A 20,667-nucleotide genomic window follows, 5' to 3' on the forward strand; every position below is an offset into this window, starting at 1 on the left:
GTGGCTGGCTTCACTAGGCTCTACAGAATTAAACACATAATGAATTAAAGTGCAGTTGGTACAGGCTTGCTAAGGGCATGTTGTGAACGTGTGTTGCAGCGATTCTTGTTGTAACACCTCCAGCACTGTGGGATAAAGACTGACCCTCCACTTACTGCCTAACCCAGAGACAAGACAGCAGGACTCTCTGTGTGCAGTTTTCTGCAATCTGGGAACCAGATGGCTGCAGGCTTTGGACAGGTAATGGAGGCCTGAGAATCAGGGAGTCTAGGGGGTATAGACTGCCTCTAAAAGTCTGCTTAGTACCTTCCCATGACCCAGGTACTGGCACGGGCCTTAAACAGGCATTTGAGCCATTCATTTATGTATTTACATTGTCTCAAAATACACCTGTACACCGTGGGGGTAAACCGTGTACTGCAATCCATTGCAGATCATATACTACACACACACACACACACACACACACACACACACACACACACACACACACACACACACACACACACACAATAAAGGGTATATATATATATATATATATATATATATATATATATATATATATATATATAATTATAATTATAATTATAAATTGTGGGTGTAATATATTACATCCACAATTTTCCCATCATATTGCTCCGTCCACCCTTAATCAAATAAATCTATAATTGAAATTTCCAATAAAAAAATCACTTTTTTTGTGTAAATGCATGTTGGTGTTTCTAATTGCCACCTAGTCTTAAATAGCTTTGACTAGCATGTTGAAACCAAAGCAGGTCAAGCCCATAGAGGTGAAATTGATGCCACCCTCTCACTCAGAATATTATGTGTGGAGTGGCAGCAGGAAGAGTGACAGACTGCCCCCAGAGTTGACACCTGTCACAGAGAGGAGCGCCACTAATCTGCAAGCCTCATTTTGTCTGAACTCTCTGTCACCTTGCTGTCAAATCCTCATCTTCTCACTCACTGCCTGTTTCCCTCCCCTCTGCTTGAATCTTTTGCTCGAATCACCACCAACCCCCACCTTTAACAACACCCAGACTACTACCAGTATGGCCAAAATCACACTGCGCGCACACACACACACACACGCACACATGCATACACACGCATACACACGCATACACATGCATATACACATATATATAGTTAAGTGATTTAATACAGAAAGTTGAAGTAAAAAAAAAAGTTATCTAACATTTTTTATCTTGGGACCATAATTCTTTATTCATAAGATATTCGAAAAGCTTGAGATGATACATGGTAGTACTGCCAGTTTTGGTTAAGCAAATGGTCTTAGTGAATGGCCATGAACTAAAGCCTTAATCTCAGTGGAACCACTATCTCCACCCCTGGCTCAAATATGTGTCTCTCTTTGGTCAGCCTGTATTGTAATTATAATATAATTCATTATGTCTCCTCAGCACAGCGTACAAAAGGGAAGTCCTCCCCCTAAATCTGTGTAGACTGATCAGACTGACCCAACACATTCTGTCTCACCCTATATTACCCACTTCTCAGCCTAAAATACACCCTCTAAGTTGTGGATGAATAATGTCTTTTTCCATGTGTTGATTAAGATATCAAGGCCCTATTGACAGCAGAACATTGAGTTCCAAGCGAAGACTAGTCCTGCCTTAAACACTGCCATGTAAACCTGAAAGTGACTATAACTTCATTTAAACGTTTTTAAAACTATTATTTATTTTTATTTATAGATTTGTCAGTTTTCCCCTAATAATTTTTTTGTGTGACAAGAGACAATTTTCTGAGGTTGACATAAGGAAGTATAGGATATAGATTGTTGTGATGATAAAAATAAATAAAACAAATCCCTTATATAATTGTGTGCAACATGGTACTAAAAGTGCAATTGTACAATAGGAAATACATTTTAGTTAATAACTCCATTTTGCTGACATTACCAACTGTTACAATTGTTCATGGGACTGTCAGTACAAAGTAATTGCTTACAGCCATCACAGTAAAATCTGTTTATATCAAATGCTGACCTGTGTGTGTGTGTGTGTGTGTGTGTGTGTGTGTGTGTGTGTGTGTGTGTGTGTGTGTGTGTGTGTTCTTATATTTATGATTATGAGAGAGTACCTTGGCTATGGGAAAAAAAGTGGGGAAAAAATGTTGCATTGCTATTGTAATTGTAAAACAATTTTTGTTAATTTCTTTAATGTATGTAGCAAACACAGAAACACACATTTCATCAATGTCAGTGTAGTCTATATAATACACTTATACTGATACACACTGATTTCAAGGTCCAATGTGGCTTCATCTAATTGACACAAAAGGCTGCCATTAAGAGAAATTATCCGTTCAGGACACATTTTGTATGACTGTGTCAAAAATGCTATTTCTTTAGGATGTGCTAAATTTTAAAAAGTAAAAGTTAAAGTACGATTCTGCATCATTGACAATGGGGAGACTCTTAACTATTGAATTTAATAGCACAGAGGTTAAACAGACGTTTGTACTGATTGTAAGGGTTATATAATTTGTCATGCGAGGGAAGGCAAATATCATATAATAAAAATAAATAAATACACACAGGTTTTTGCTTAGTTTGATGAACTATAGTTGGAGGACACCATTTAATGTTCTTTCTACAATATATGGCACATCGCAATTGACACCTGGTCTGTCATTTTCTGCAATAGGAAAGCCTTCACTTAGACCTGATTCCTACATGTTCATATTTATTGTAGATTAATGCCAGTCTGCACACCGCAGATAATATATAATAATATATGGATATATTACCACCATAGTCCAGGCAGTGGTGAGCTGTGGTGAGTGTCAGCCCGAGGTGTCAGCTATTGTGTCAATTTCTCTTTTATAATAATCTTTTGGATAAATAAGTGCTAATGCAGAATGTAAAAGCCATCCTGATTTAGTTTAGAATAAATATCTAATGAAGAATCATTTTGATGGCCACGTGGGTGTTGAAAGATATCATATTAGCTAAGACCTAAATAGTTGTAATAAGTTACTGAGGCTTAGCAACCAGCCTTTTGTGTAATAGATAATGTGTATTGAATTGAATATGTCCAATTTCCATAAACACAATGATACAAAACTACCGAAATAATTCAAGCTTATTTTGTATTAATGTAGATTATAGAATATATAATTGATGAATGGTGATTTTTTTTCTGTCGTATTTCTTCTATTTAAATAGGCAAAAATCAAGTAAAACAACATCAATTTAAACAATATTTGTGTTTTCATTTTTAAAAACCCTTTACACTTAAAAAAAAATTTGTTTTGTGTTCTGCTGGATATTTAATGTTTTCTTTAATTAAAACACAACTAGTGAGCTGGTATATAAATAAATTAATTCAAATATTACAAAATTTTAGGTTATTTGATTTGTTGACATACTTTCTAAATAATAAAATGTTAGATGTTGTTAGTTAAATGTTAGTTTTGCTATTGAAATTCCTCAATTTCACAGAGAAGTTCCATAGTTTTAAAAGACTACACATGAAAAATTGTCATACTTTACATATAAAAATAATGTGATAAACATTATGACTAGATATGCTTTCAATTTAAATTGTTAAGTAGCAATAAATAAATAGAATAAATAAATAAAAATCCTGATATTTTGTGGTAAAGCAAAACTATTTAAAAATCCTTTTTTTTTTATTCAATTCTGGCAATTTCACTTTATTGTGCCGCCGTAAACAAACAAACAAAAAAGTTATTATATTTTAACACCCCTGTGACCCAATGAAAGCATGCACAAAAATGATTTTTCAAACTTGTCACAAATTTGACAGAATGTATTTATTTCTTTTTGCAGTTAGACTTATCATGTAAATGGTACAGTAGTACAAAACTCTATTTACTGTATTATTTAAAGCAATAATACCCATAACAAATTTTAGAAAATACTACATATTTCAAACTTATTAAAAAAATGAAGTGGGGTAAACAAACTTTGACAAAAGGTCTCAATTTTTAAGATTATACCACTACAAGATTATACAGACGTCAGCACTGGTTAAAATGGGACAACATGATAAACATACCCACCCCCAAACAACAAGTTTTCTTTACAATATATTTTAAATGTTTAAAGATACTCTCTATACCAGTACAATCACCAGTAATTTATGTTTTATTTTATTACACTGTATGCACCAAAATATAGAACTGAAAAAAATTAAATTTGCCCATCTCGAATGCACATTTGTGTTTGGCGATGGGGCATAGATCCTACTGTATGTGTACCCAGTGGTGAAAAGGAAGTAAATTGTGCAGTTGTTGTTGAAAATGGGTCTCTCAATGAAGGAAGAAGTATTCATTGTGGAGAATTGATTTCGCTCATATGGTAATGTTGTGAATGGTGACCAACTTTGTAAAAGGTGGCAGAACAATTCAGAGATAGATTTATTAATACGGTACCAAGTAATATAGTTAAGCTGTATATTGTTATAAACTTTTGATATTCTATTAGTGTACTATGTCAACATTACACGCGGTGCACACACTTTAAACACTTACAGTACATTACGCATACCATGGTAAATCAACATGCTAATATTGAGAAATAAACTCATTGAATTCAACAAGGTAATATTTTTTATTTGTTTATATTGTTCATTTGCCACATACTGTAATAGTATCTTACAGAAATGTTCCACAAATTGGAATACACAATTTCAAAGATTTGTACTCCAGCAAATCCACTTTATGATGTTTCTCTCTTTCAATCTGACTTAGGCCTGTCTTGGTGGTAATGTTGATAGGCTCAAAAAAAAAATTGGCCATGAAGTTACTTATGAACATATACTGGGTATAAATAGAATTCTAGTAGCCTCAGAAGTCTACTTACATTGTTAGCTGTGTGAGAGTTGTTGTTTTTCATTACAACAATAGAGGCAGCTCAGTTCTCAAGGGATTTCCAGAAAGGCAATCTTGGTGGTAGATTTGTAGTTTTGTTTGTTTGTTTGTTTGTTTTATAAAATCTGTTTGAAATGTTTTATTTACTGAAATCAGTGCAGATTATACATCATACATTATACAGTGCATACAATGTAAAGCTAGCAATGTATAGTGAACAGGATTAAGCATGTGTGTTGGAGTGTTTAAATTCACTTAAGTTGTTGAAAGTAACCTTGTTCATGATACTGTACACTAAAAGAAAAAAAAATCTTAAAAGTTTGTGTTGAGGAGGGCAATGTACAGGAGTCTTTATGAAAACTTTACAGTTATGTCCAAACTTAACTAACATAAAAAAAAAAAATCTTGATTTTACCCTTCATTTTCATAGGCAGCTGAGAAAGGTTTTAAAGTATATAAATATAGCTTGCTGAACACAGAATTTCCTGAGACTCTTAAGCTAGGGGGTGTGCTGTTGGTTTATGAGAGGGGAAAATAGCTCTGGCTGTCTCGAAAAGTGAAACAGGATTAAGGCCTTTGTCCAACTGACAATGGTGAAGGGAATTAGCAATAGTTGTAGGCACTTAGAGGCACTCTCATGCTGAAGATTATCCCAGATTTTACACAATAATCATTTGAATATCAACAGTGTTTTGCAACTGCGGCACTAATGTGTAAACTTCTATGTCAAATCCCCAAGTTGGTAGCAAAGACAAATTTGCACATGGTTTTAAAGTATGCATCAATTTTTTCCTATAATTTAAAATTTCTATATTTATTCCAATTATATATTATCCATTAGCATATTAATTGAACAGATTAATTTTCTTTTGTTTTCTTTAAAATTTTCTTTGCAAAGCTATATTATCTAACATTAACATTAAAATACAGCGATTCTCAACTTTCTTCAGGGTATTTCTAAAAAACACTTCTAAAACAGGCTATTAATAATAGCATATAATGTCAGCATATAAATAATAATAAATCATAGAAATCCAGTGTGAGTAGCAGCAAAGCTACATGCAAGCTGTTGGCATCTGCTTATCTCTCTCATTAGATTGTTCTTTGCTTTGGCTGAGACATATACAGCCACAGGGTCTCACAGAGGGGGAGCAATCTTGTACTTTTTCCTCACCACAACATTACACTGCCAAGCCCAGATGAGTGTGATGGTCCTAACCAATTCCCCTCCACATAGAAACAGGGAGAGAGAAAGAGAGAGCGAGAGCAAGAGAGAGAGAGAAAGAGAGAGAGAGAGAGAGAGAGAGCCCAGTATTGTCCATATTACAAAACACTGAGTGAGATCAGCAGACTTGTCAAGAGGCCTTGGCTTGAATATGAATGATGAGAGAAGAGCAGGGTGGTCTGGGCTAAGAATAAGCCAAAATGTCCCTGCCAACCCCCAGCAGGCAGATCAAACAGTTGAGACACCTCCACACAGCACAAGAGAGGAATGTATCTTTTGATTTACTTTAGAGAAACATGTCAATATTATCCGTGTTCACTTTTATTTTTCAATCTTTTGAAATAATTGGAAACAGGGAAAGATCCTTTTCTAATTTATATATTTTATGCATTGTAATTCATGTATATATGTATGTATGAATATATGTATGTATACCATACACAAAATCTTTCTTTCTCCAGCCTCCAATACTTTCAACTGAGTATAGTGTCCACATAGTTTTCCTCATTCAACTGGGTACAATGATGCACAAGTTGAATAAAGTTATCTCTCAATGTGAATAGGATGTTGCGGGTAGTGTGTGTGTGTGTGTGGGGGGGGGGGTTTGGTCGAGGTGAATGCCTGAAAAGAGCCCTGTTTAAGGGGGCAGAACTTAGAGGTCAGGCCTCAGCTGCCTTCTTGGGTAAAAGGGACACCAGTGGACTGGACAGACACAAGAAAACACTACACAAAAAAGAAAAAAAATAAAGACATCATGACAGAATCGTGTGTTGAAAAAGTGTTGCTGACCAGTCAGATTTTCGAACACCATAGATCATGAGTAAATTTGACTTGTCAACATAACAACTTTTACCCTTCTTATTTTAAGGGGAGATAACTACAGATGGCCTATAGGTTAATTTGATGAGATAATCAATACTAAAAATTCTGGATCTGTTTTAAATTATGCGTTTTTTGCCGTGTAATTTAAATTACTTTATTTTAATTAATTCAGTTTTTCAGCTGTAGAATTTTGCTGGGTTTTTTTATTTATTTATTTTTTGTTCAAATTAAAGGAGTGAAAAAAGATTTTGGTTTCCAATTAAACATCATCAAGGATCTCAAGTAAAAGCAATAAAATATTTGTAAGATATATTTTTATTTGTTTGAAAAGGTGAATAGATAAAATTCTAAGTAAAAGAAGAAGAAACAAATTTTGTCTTGAAAGCAGACATTAGTAAAAATTCAAGTTGCTATCGCAACCAAGTAATGTATTAAACATGTTTATGTTAGAAATGGTCCCTTTCTGTTATCTTTACTCTTGGTTAAAAAGCACAGTGATGGGAGGGTCACTTCTTTACTGGGGTTACAGCATTTCCTAGATGACACCGAATTGCTCCAAGTTGGAATTTGCAGGGGGTAAGTAGGATGATAATAAGGCCATATTATAAGGAATTGATGGTTCATTTTCCCTGTCAGCAGTGGCAGTGCCTCTCCTGACGATGTGCCGACCTGTGCAGATGGGGTTCAAAGCCAATTTCCATGTTAAAAACTCTTCACGCTCCAAAAAAATATATAAATAAATAAATAAAAATAGGGGGTTTACTGAAAGGAGCTAGAGCATGTACACCTGCTTGAACAAGTATCTATGTTAGCCACAGCGAAAAAAGAAAAAAATACTATTCAAACAGCAGAAATACAGTATTATGAGATATTTGAGCATGGTCAAAATGGAAGTAAATTCACTTTTTTTTTTTTTTGCATTTTTATTCTGCTATGAGCCAAGACGTTAGTCATAAAACTTGTGACTTTGCTTTTTGAGCTTAGACCAGAATTGTCTTAGGTATTGCTTCAAACTAGTTTTACCCCCTCATTTCTTTCTTCCCTTGGTTTTTCTTCCTAGATCAAATATAAGCCATGAGGTTACTAGAGGCTTTCTGGCTGCCAAGGATCCAGTATTTATCATTCTTCATTTCTGAAACTCAATTGCCTTCAGGCTGCAGAATCTTTACATTTGTGTAATTTAACAGGAAAAATAAAACCTCCAGAAACATACAATTGATGAAAATGCAGAGAGCAATGATAATGTCAGAGTATTATTGTCAGTTTGGCTGTATCCTAAGGACAAAACTGATCCCATCTGGTTGATGTATTTTGTGTGATTGCTGGGGAGGGTTTGAATGCAGAACAATGACATAATTACCTAGATCTACTGTATATTTTACTTATTCTAATATTGTACTAGGACTTTTATCTTAATTGATATCTCACATACAATTAAAAAAGAAAAGGAGAAGAGAATGTCTATATTACAGCTTTGTAAAAATGTCTTATGTCTAAAAAGAAAAGCGTTCTTAATGCCACTGGGAAAAAGTTGTTGGGCGATATTTTAATTATATTTTTTTAATAATATATTATAAATCTATATATGCCATTACATTAAGCAGTCTGCAATCTCTCTCTCTCTCTCTCTCTCTCTCTCTCTCTCTCACACACACACACACACACACACACACACACACACACACACACACACACACACACACACAAACTGTTTTATCTCACACTAAACCATGGTGGCTCAAAAATCCCAACATGTAATTCTCTCCCAAGCTGCTTTTATCAGGCAGTTTTGTGCTAAAATATGAAGCTGATTTTATCTCTCTTTATAAATGTGCAGACGGCCCCTAGAGTGCCTCTGTGGAAGACATAGCCCATCACAGCCATGTGCCAACTTTATCACAGATCTCCTGCAACTGATAACTTCACCTCTTTTGAATGATTTGACAGGCATCAGACACCTTGTCCAGCAGTCATGCTGTGGTTTTATTATACTTTTCTGTATTCTATTGACTGTTTACATTGTGTGGAACAGATGAAAGAAGGTATTTTTCCTATCTTCCTCGTTCTGGAAGTGAGATTTATAATAAAACCTGGCCATTGAGTACAGGCTCTGAGGAAATTGTTTTGTTTTTCCTATTTTATTACCTCACAAACAAAATGTAAATTAACCACAAACCTTCAATCTGTCCTATGCTAAATACTTAGTAATATAATTACTACGAAGTGCACTTTAAAAAAAACAAACAAGAATAAACACATGAACAAATAAATAATCCTTGATTATTAGTGCTTTTTTAAAGTTTTAAAATGAGCAGAAATACATAAACAGAAATTGTAATTGCTTGAATATATTTGTCTTTTATTAGTTTTCCCTTTAATTAAATTATTTTATTACAATATAATTAAAAATGTATCTGCAGTGTACTAATTTAATACTTGCCCAAGAAGACCAGCACTATAAAAAGCAATATATAAAATATGATGCAAAAAATGGATAATATTCCAGTCTTCAAAAATCCACAGATTTTTCTTTCTTTTTCAATATACATAAGAAATACAGTTTAAAAAAATAATATTAGCATACAATATAAAATAACAAGATAACAGATTTTCCCACAGGTCTAATTTAACAGATTAACATATATAAATTGATTCAGAAGCAATTTACTGTGTTGTTAATAAATAAACAATTCAACAATATACCATTTTACTTTCTCTGAATGTTTTTGTACCTATATTTTAAATGAGTTTTAATTCATGATACTATTTAAAAACGTGACTTTGTAATATAAGGTGGGGGGCGGCGGCGGGGGGGGGGGGGATCACGGAAGTCCCGCAAACGATAAAAAATGGTTGCTTGCAAAAACAGAAATATTCTGGTAACACGCCTAGTTTAGGACATGTCAAGTACAACAAAGGCTCTGGATAAATTATCATCTTTTTAATGAAATAATTCATTAGTTATGTATTTCATGAAATACATGCTATTATAAAACTATCTAACTATTTTACTAAACAAATAACTAACCACTTGTTGGTTCCTATTTAATAATATTACTTAAATATTCAAAATTGTGAGAATATATATATATATATTATTTTTAAGAGACTGTGTGAGCATATGTCTGTATATATACACACAAATATATATATAAATATATATGCTCACACAGTCTTTTAAAAATATAATAATAATAATAATAATAATAGGAAAAAGAATGATTTAGTGGTAAGCACTGCTGTTTTGCACCTCCAGGCTGGGGGATCGAATCTCACCTTTATTCTTATGGTTGCCTTTATCTTCATTGAAGGTTCCCCGTGAGCCTACGCAGGACAAACGGTAGAAAATTAATGTATAATAATAATAATAATAATAATTAAAGCAGTATTTTCATATAGATAATGAAAAACTAAATGAACCGAAAAAAATAACTATAAGCTTAAGAAAAAGAATGAAGATAAAACTACAAAAATGTATAGATAAAATAAGAATAAATAAAGGAGCTGAAAGACTGTTGCCAAGCATGAAAGAGAGCAAACGTGTTTATTATAGTGATAGTGCTGAACAAACACCGAACAAAGTTCGTGCTAGGTAAACGAACTTTGTTTACCTTCTTGCGATACCTAGTGAAAGACAGACTGACTCCCAGGGAGCTCCCTTTGCTCCGGTTGTTTCACACCCTAAGCGTCCACCAACACGCCACGGAAACATACTCACTGTTGCTTCTTTAAAAATATTCTGTGTATTCACGGTGACTTTTTTTTAAACCTCTATTAAACTCCCCCCCCCCCCCCCATCAAACCCCCCCCCCCCTCCCCTCTCTTTCTCTCTCTCACACACACAGGCGCGCGGGCTTTTGTTACAGGTTTAATCTATTTTGCCTTTTCGTTATTCTTTCCTATTATATATCAAAACCAAAACGTTATCACCTAAAAAGTGACAGCCTACATTTTAAGCTTACATGTAAACTGAACATTACATCTGAACCTTTACTGATAATTTACATTTTACAACTATCCTACTACCAGCTAACACTGAATCACGCGACAAAACAGAAACTGTTGAAAAACATACACACAAAATGATTACAGTTATCTTTAGTTACAGCATTACAGTTATCAGTTAAATTATTATAATATTATATATTTTATAGTTCATTTAAATTTCGTTATATTATTATTATTATTATTATTATTATTATTATTACTGGCTTTCGTTTAGTTTCAGCGTGGCTATATTAACATTAGTGCTATGAATGACGTTATTTTTTATTTTTTAATGAGTACTTATTTCATGAACGTCCGCGTGACCTCAGGAAAAGTAATTCTATTATTATTATTATTATTATTATTATTATTATTATTACAAATATATTCTTTTTGTGGGGGGTTTTACATATAAGCTTTTTTACATATGGACTCCCCCTTAACGATGTCTCTCCACAAGCCCTCCAGGAGAAACTATTAACTAAAAGAAAACTACTTAGATGCATATTGTTTGCAGAAATTTTTGTTATGAAAAACAAATAAATCTCTATTAATATACACGTGCATGACAGCTACATGTAGAGCTGCGAGGCTCTTATTTATCCAAAAAATAAAAAGGGAACTGCGTGCTTCTTATTATTTGCTTTGATGTTGGCCTGAATAGTACTCAATTAACAATGTGGCTAATGAGCCCATTGAGGATGAAAGACTTCTCAACAGGTATGAGAGGACACTGCTGCTGTTTCAACACTCAGAGAGCTCTGTACTGTTTATGAACTTCACAGTGCTCTTAACTGCAAAGGCTGTGCGCTAATATCACACAGAGAGCGGAATTAGAGGCGTGTTTGCTATGACTGACTTTAAGTCTTCATCTGACAGTGAACTGATACATAATTGAACGTTAAACAGGAACGTGTTTTTGTAAGTGTATATTCAAATAAGATTTGTGACAGTGCTCTGTTCGATTTTCCTTTTTCAAATAAGTTGAATAAGCTAAAATCTTAAATTTTTATTAAAGTATGGTACCTTACAAAAGTCAACATAATTTTAATTATAATTCTAAAAAAAAAACAAAAAAAACGACGGGACAAACAAACAAACGCAAAATTTGCTTGCATATATGTTAATGTGATGTCAGTTTTGTTCCTATTGGTGAATTAGAAACTTTATTTGCTAACTGAAATTACTGTTACTCTTGCTGTGTCTAGAAGGTGATATCACAAATGATCCTCGGAGAATATGCATGAAAAAAAAACGAATTAAGCATTTTTATTTTCCTTTCAATTTCTAGGTAACAGAAATGAGCAATGGGCAGGAAAGTTAAATGCTATTATGTTTAATAATATCGATTAATTATGTGGTTATGAGTAGAATAATGAGAATTTAATCTTTCTCTTTTTTTTTTTTTTTGCTTGATGGTTTGGTCCCAAACTTTGTATTAAGGCAAATGGATTTGTTCAGACGAATCCTGACTGATTCGAAAACGGCACAGGGCAGCAATGCTCTCCCAACCTCGGCACTTCAGCCTGAACACGTTGCTCTCAATTTTTCACAATCCTGCATCAACCTTACCACTCATGGATACATACCAGGTTTTGCAGTGCTGATGTGCTTCCTTTCCGGCACATTAGTTAAACTTCTCAGTGTTATCTGATAATTAAACTGTCCAAATCGTCTGTTGAAGGCTTCATACTGTATGATGTCTAATAGTCTAATAGTAAGTATAATCTGACAATCCCTCGTGATATACGTTTTGGGTTTTGTGTGCAGACTTCGGCCCATCTGCGAATCGTTTTATTAACTACACAAGCTCAGTATGTAATGTATGTAAGTATGATGTGCATTATTCAGTTATGCAACAGCATGTAGTCTCTTTTAGCGAACCACTTTACATTACTGCACTCTGGAATATTTTGAATGGGAAAAAATGATAGAAGAGAAAAGCCGTTAGCGCCACTTAGTTCAAAACAAAATTTCACGGTATTTGGAAAAGCAATAAAGCAAATTACATACTATTCATAATCCAGCCAGCGTAGACAGTCAGATGATAATAAATAACTAGGCAGATAGCGAAGACAAGGGACAAAGTTATTGAGCTGTTAAACCTGCTTGTTCAGGGAAGTTTCATAATGTTATCAGGAGTCTCAGCTCGGGGATAACTGGAGGTGTTTTGCAGTGTGAATCCATCTAAAGCTGGCAATACAGCTGTACACGGCATATGCTAAATACAGATAAGAGTGCACATGAATGTATCTGCAGAAAATTCCCATCCACATGGCACTTTGAATGCACTTGATAAGTTGGCTTAAACTAAATAAAGTGTCCCATGCAAAGAGTTACTGTTTGAGCCTATCACAAACTTTTTTTTTTTTTTGGTTAAGACTCTGCCCAGGGAAAGGATTAGTGTAAAGCCTTCAGGATCAGACTGTGTTGCAAACATAGTTTCATCCTAAGTTGTTGTGTGCTTCCAGAAGGACAATCAATTTTATTTCAATTGCACGGTATGAAGAGGCATATATTTAATATTCAGTGCTTTATATGGACTGTGATATGTGCATACTGATAGCATTTAAACATTAGACAAGCTATTATCTGTGAAAGTAAATGTAAATCTATAAATCTAAATACAGTGTTGAAAGTTCACAACTCAAAGTTCACAAATCACTGTAATTATTTTGACATAGATTATAAGCTGAAATGTACAAAATTACTGTTGGTAAAAAAGTTAAAAAAAAGAACCTAGGTTGAAAAAAATCTTTAACAATAATTATTATTGTTGTTGATGTTGCTTTTATTCAACTGATATCAATTAAATGTGTAATACAAACTTTCTTTTTGCAAATGACAGGTAAAGGTAAATGACTAAGCTGCTCTACTCACATGTACCTGTTTTCTCACATGTATATGATTTCTAGTTTATGTCTACTGTAAGGAACGAAAAAAAAAATCAAACCTTAATATATATTTGTGGCTATGCAAGAAAACACTGAGTATATCATCCACATTGTATCTTACTGTATGTTACATCACAGAAGTGATTTTTATTCCTGAATAGACAAAAATATCAAATATTGTTAATTAAAAAATATATATATATTGCAGTATTTGTACTGTAGACTTGTATGAAGGCTCATGAGTTCTTATTTCTTCTTACTTTCATTACCCACCATAATTTTTTTTTATTTTTACATACTGTATATGTATTATGCATATAAATATCATTTTAGTTTTTTTTTCAACACTGAAGAAAAAAACTGAGTGGATTTAAGCACATTGGTTAAAATCTCTTTTTCTTAGCTTAGTTTGTTTAAAGTTCAACTGTTTCAAATAGAGGAATGAATAAATAGAGTAGTGGTCTTGTGGGCGGCTTTAGGCAATAGGCTTCAGGAGAACATGATAAGTGAGTCTGTACTGATTAATTTTTAACAGATGATTTGTGTGCATAGAGCCTCAATAATTCTAAGGGAGAGCCATTGTTTCATGTTTTTTGGACGGCTGCTTCCTGTTTTCATTTAAAGTCGCTGTTGCTTATATAAAGGAAGGGAGGGGGATGTGCTTGTGCAATAAGGCTTCTTCTATTATTTCTCATGATGGCTTACCTTAGCGTCAGAGGTTGCATGATGAGAGGGGTGGATATGGAAAAGCAACGTGACTAGTGTATTTATCAGAGGAGATAGTGTAAATATAACACTAGAGTTTCAAAGCCACTTTTTTTGTGTATGTGTGTATATATATATTTATAGTGTATATAAATATAAATAGTTAAAAATGAACTTCAGTACAATATTTTAATGTCTCTAAAAAAATCTCTATAAATTCATTTCCAATAAAAGTCTCTACAAATCTTAGTTTATTTAGTAATATGAAAATGTGTGCTGTGTCAGAAAAATGGGTCACTAGGTCATGTCTTTCATGCCCTTGCCCCTTAATAAGGCAGCTCAGCAGGTCTCAACTGTAATATATTTTACCAATAAAGGAGCTAGAAAGCCCATGTGGCCTTTTGCCCTGCCACTCCATACTAAGAAAGCAGCAGGCAGTCCATCCTAACTAGGCTCTTCCATCCTCTCTAATATTCACCAACCACTTGGCTTGTCAATAAGGAGTGACTTAGCATGTGATATTTTTTTATTCAGGCCCTGCCAAGATGTGATACCCATATTTTAATCTTTGCATTTGACATTGAGCATTGTGTTGGTGAGAAAGCCCACTTAACTCCAACCTGTTTTGGGAATGCACTTGATCTGACTTTGACCAAGCTTCTGTATTTGCCAAATCTTTTTATGTGGTCTTTTTAAAACTTTATTTGTTCCCTTGACTGCTGTGGGCATAGTGTAGTACATAAAAGAGCTTTAATGTTTTGCTTTAAAAGAAAATAGAATTAATCCTCCTGAAACAACTATTCTACCTTCTGTTATGCACATACAGTATCATCTAGGGCTGTATGGACATGATGTCTATATTTATGTTCAAATGTGGAATAGGAACTCATGTATTTAAAGGGAAATCTGTGGTCTTTGTAAGATTTGATATCTAATTTCATTGTGTTTTTATAAGACCTCCAGAACTACATAGGTAATACTCTCATTCACCAACTCACTCACTCACTCATACTGCTTTATCCTGTATTCGGGGTCATAGGGGGGCCTGGAGCTCCCAGGAGACTTAGGGCAGAGACGGGGTACACCCTGGACATCGCAGGGCACACACACATAAACACACCATGCACATGGGTAATACATTGTCTAAATATACAAATATATAAAGGGAGTAACTTTGCCTTCAAATGAGCAGGCCATGCAGCAAATACAAGACTGAGCAATGTAATGACATTAAATTAAGCAGCCTGCAACTTCTTTCTCTCTCTCTCTCTCTCTCTCTCTCACACACACACACACACACACACACACACACACACACACACACACACCAAATCCTTACTGCTGAATTTCTCTCATTATTTAGTGCAGTTTTCAACATGCTTGATTGATGCCAGAAAGCCAATTGTTCACTGTGGCATCTATGTCAGTCTATTACTGTACTTGGTAATAATGACAGCCTATTTTTTTTTTTAGTAGAGATTATAGTGATTTGTGTTAAAGCAGCAAAGTGCAGAGGCTCCCTGATGCATAGTGGTTTGAGTATAAACACCTTCATTTTCCTGATTAGAGAGTCAGAAACATATTTAGTCAGAAACATACATTATAGCTTGCTGTTTTACATTAGTTTTTTGTTTTCATCTTAAAATTGGTCTGTCATGTAATAGTTGGTTTCTTTACAGGCATGTAAATATTCTTTTGTAAAATTATAAATACATTTTTAAGGTTGGTTTGGAAATAGTGAATGGTTTCTATGTAACAATGCAGACATGATAAACATATGAAAAAAGTGCCCTGACACTCATTATACACAACCAAACAACAAGCTGTGAGATTTTCTGATCAGCTCTTATATTCTAACAGAAAGCTGCATGCTCATTAGCACAAACTATTCTTATGCACTGACTAAGTAAACAGAGCTGGCTTAACTTAATCATTATATAAATTATTAAACAAGTTTCAACATGTTGATTTTATTTATAAAGATGCGGTTAGATGCATAACAAGAAAATGTGAATGACAGCAAAAATATTTACCCCAATGTCTAGTTTTATTGTTTGTTAGTTAGTGCTTTAAGAATATAAAAAAGACAGTGACTTGTGATTTTGTTCGAATAAAAGTCACAAGCTATTAACATGCTTTTTAGTGATGTTAATATATGTAATTATGGGCAGATATCCTTCATTGTGCCATTTGGCAGTTAAGTAATTAAAATGAGAATATCAGCAGTAGTGCAAAGAAAAAAATATCAAATGAGTGAGAAAAATACGAGAGTTCAATTTTTAAACTTAGCTTTTCTGCAGATGACCATGGCCTCATCAGAATTAGAAACACCTGATTGATCACCAATACTGTAAACTGATTTGTTTTTGCTGCCCTTTTCTGATAAATGCCTGGCTTTATGCTATCAGTTTTCTTGATAAACCTGCTGATATTTTTCTGCATCTCATTTCCTAAGATTTGGTGCATAGCTAAGTTGCTTAGCGTTCTTTCCATATTGGAGATATGGCTATTGAGCCGCAGTTCTTACATGCCACTTCTGGCCAGACTTCTTCAGACTGTAGATGGGTGGTCCTGGGTCCCAGTGAAGGTAAGTAAGCATGGTGTGTCTTCACCAGTTGCATTGACTTTACTTGTCCAACCACTGCGTCCACAGTCCTCAACATTGCCCGTCTTCAAAATACGTTCAGCAAAGATCTTGAATCCCTGTTTGCTTTAAATTATTGCCAGGGATAGACCTTGCTGATGCAGTATTGTACCTTGCTTTGTCTTTCCATGGTGTAAAACCAATGACATGAAACTGTCTTCCCCAACCTCAAGTTTGCAGCAAAGTTTGGCTGTTCCTCACCAAGTATCAAGGCTATTACACCCTTCCGGTGAGTAAGATCTTAGACATGCGACATTCACTGTGATGGCTATAAAGCCTGTGCTTTCATTGCACATAACATATTCACAAAGAACTGCATACTTTGCTGCTTAAATTAAGCATTCATTAAAGAACTGTTGTTGAAATGTTGACACCTGCTTCCCGTGTGTTCTGTCTGTCTGCCAGACCTGTTATGCTGGTGGAGAATGAAATGGAACTGAACTGGGCCCAAAATCGTTCCCCCAAAAAAATACTTGGTATACTTGCTGGAAACAAGCATGCAATAACAGGCGCTCTTGGAGTAGCTCTCACAAGCTCAGTGGTTGAGCTTTCACGCCTTCAACACAGATCGGCACAAGAGATGCCTCTTCCTCACCCACGTGGTAATGAGCAACACCTGCTCATTAAGCTCACACCTCACAATGACATCGAAGCCTACTCCTCCACATTCAAGAAGACTGCTGAGCAGTAAAGCTGGCCATACCACAAATGGAGAGGCATTCTTATCCCACTGCTATCAGGTGAGGCACAGCATGCCTATTTTTCTTTGTTAGATAAAGATTCAGAAAATTATGAGTTGTTGAAAATGAGGTGTTGGCCCGCTGTGGACTTTCAAGTGCACATGCTGTTATGGAGTTTTACAAGTAGACTTCTGATGCTTAAATCACATCAGAGTGCAGCTTGACAGGCTCCAACCAGAAAGTATTTTACCATTCGAGGTGGCAGAGCGAGCACTGCCGCAAGAGAAGCAGAAAGCTGTGGGCATGAGACAGCCAGCGAACATGCAAGAGATAGTTAGCACGCTGGCTTGCACACTCTCTTACTGGGACAAGCAAAGAGACAAGTAAATGACAAGTTTGCACCAAGAATTTACTCCCAACTATGCAAAGAACCTGCTCCCATGCTGCTCCCACATCCAGAATCTTTGCGTGACAAGCCAATACTTTGAGAGGCAGAAAGACCACCAGTCTAAGGTTTCCTTGTCGGCTTTAAGTATAACAAAGATCCTGTGCCACCTACCACAGATTGGGTGAAAATCAACAGGGCACCGGACCCCGCTCTACTCAACACTGGAAAATATGGTAACGCTTGCATGCCTATCTGTATGCCATCTAATGCACCCCCATGCCACTCAATTTCTGTCACGTGTGTTCACAGTAATCAGAGAGAAGTGCCCATGGTGCACATCATGGTGAATTACCATATAAATACAAACTCAAAGCTGGCATAATTCCTGAGCTACCTGTGCCTTTACTTCTAGGTCACAATGAGCTGAATGAGCTGATGCCGCATGCGGTTGGGCAGCGGTTGGGTGCGGTTGGGCAGTCACCCACTGACGGCAGTGGCGCTGAAACTGAAGGTGAGGCTATTGATCCTTCTAACCTGCATATTTTCCTGTCTCAACAGGTGAAAAAGGATGGCAGCTTCGAACAACTACAGTGCCAGGACCCATGAGTTCAACACTGCAAAAAGCAGGTGGTATCAAATAAAGGGTGAAGCCAGAGCAGCCTCATTGAGCCTCTTATTTCTTCATTAAAAATAACCTTCTGTTGCTATCATATAAAAAGACGTGAGACTGAATCTAACTATACTGTGATCTATTGGTGGTCCCACAAGCATAGGTGTATATAGTAATGCATCTGGTGCACTCCACCCCCTTCATGAGCCATCAGGGAGTACAAAACACCATTGAAAAAATAAATATCTGTTCTACTGGGCGTGGCTCAATGCAAAGGTACACAATTTCTTGTCCCACCTTCCAGCAATGGCACCTGGAAAACCTGCCCCCGCTCTGCCAATCATTGATGTACCCTTCTAAAGACTTGGCATGGATCTGGTTGGACTGTTGCCCAAATCTGCAAAAGGGAAGTACGTCCTAGTCATCATAGACTATGCCCTGCGCTATCCCAGGGCAGTCCTGCTGAAAAAAGCCTCCTCAGCAGAAACGGCTTGCCGAAGAAAATTATCACTGACAAAGGTATGCCGTTTATGTAAAAACCTATATATAATGTGTACAGGCTGTTGCAGTTCAAGCAGATCTGCATGTCAGTGTACCACACGCTAACCAGCGGCTTGGTTAAAAGATTCAACCAAACACTAAAATGAATTTTCTGGATATATACAGTGAGGTCAATAAGTATTTGATCACCCTGTGATTTTGCAAGTTCTCTTACTTAGAAATCATGAAGGGGTCTACAATTTTCAGCATAGGTGCATTTCCACTGTGAGAGACAGAATCTAAAAGAAAAAATCCGGAAATCACATTGTATGATTTTTTTTTTTTCCAGATTTTCTCCCTAATTTAGTCAATTCCTCCCCGTCACTAGGGGGCTCCCACATTAAAGCTACTACTACCATTCAGCCGGCCGGGAGGGCCGAAGACTATCACATGTTGACTACCGCGTGACGTCAGCCGACCGCATCTTTTCGAACTGCTTGCTCACGCACCGTTGGGGGCGGAGTAACACACTTGAAGGAAAGCGCTAGCCGCTCCTTCCGCGTGCACGAGCTCACAGACGCCCCTGATTGGCTGTAGAGCCGTGATTAATGTGGGAGCGCAAAGTACCTCTACCATCCCTCCACCCTGAGAGAGCTCGGCCAATCAGCTCTCTCTAGGCCTCCGGCTGTGAGAGGAAAACAGCATCACCCGGGGATCGAACCAGCGATCTCCGTATGATAGGGCGAGTGCCACTCAGAGGAAATGCACCTATGTTGAAAATTGTCGATCCCTCCATGATTTCTAAGTAAGAGAACTACAACAGGGGGCAGAGCTTTTTCTTTCAATAGCCTTCCAAATAGTGTTTGGGACTCGGATACAGTTTCAGTGTTTAAGTCTAGGCTAAAAATCTATTTATTTAGCCAAGCATTTTTGTAAATAGATTTGCCTTAGGTAAAGGAGCAGATCAGGGGGACTCGTGGACATACCGTAGAGTATTATGGTGAACTGGTATGTTTATATGTTGTCTTCCCCACTCTCATTGATCACTCAGATGTGTTGACAGTGAGTGATTGGTTGCTTTACATCTAGGGGAGCCCTCATGTCTGTGTTTCCTTCTGGCTTTCCCTTATGCTGTTATAGTTAGTCCTGCCGAAGTCCCTGCTTGCACTATACACAAAATGTACATTCACCTTATACATTATGTGACTGTGACCATATCTAACTGTTATCTCTTCTCTTCTGCTCTCCCCTCTCATGTTCTTTCTCCCCCTCTTTCTATTTCTCTCTTTCTGTCGAAAGTTGTTCCTGAGCTGCTGATCCAGACTTCCTCTGCCCTCTGAACCTGTCTGACTCATCCTTCTTCTGGTTG

General features: G+C 36.0%; 1 long non-coding RNA gene across 1 annotated transcript; it reads left to right on the forward strand.

The window, feature by feature from the left end:
* The first annotated feature begins 17,810 nt into the window (after window positions 1-17,810).
* LOC128527727 (uncharacterized) lies at window positions 17,811-18,863 on the forward strand. The gene is made up of 2 exons (XR_008360910.1): window positions 17,811-17,880; window positions 18,767-18,863. It is a non-coding gene; the product is annotated as an uncharacterized LOC128527727 (long non-coding RNA).
* Window positions 18,864-20,667: the final 1,804 nt, after the last annotated feature.

This window comes from Clarias gariepinus, chromosome 7, assembly GCF_024256425.1.
Source record: "Clarias gariepinus isolate MV-2021 ecotype Netherlands chromosome 7, CGAR_prim_01v2, whole genome shotgun sequence".
In the NCBI taxonomy this organism is placed as follows: Eukaryota; Metazoa; Chordata; class Actinopteri; order Siluriformes; family Clariidae; genus Clarias; species Clarias gariepinus.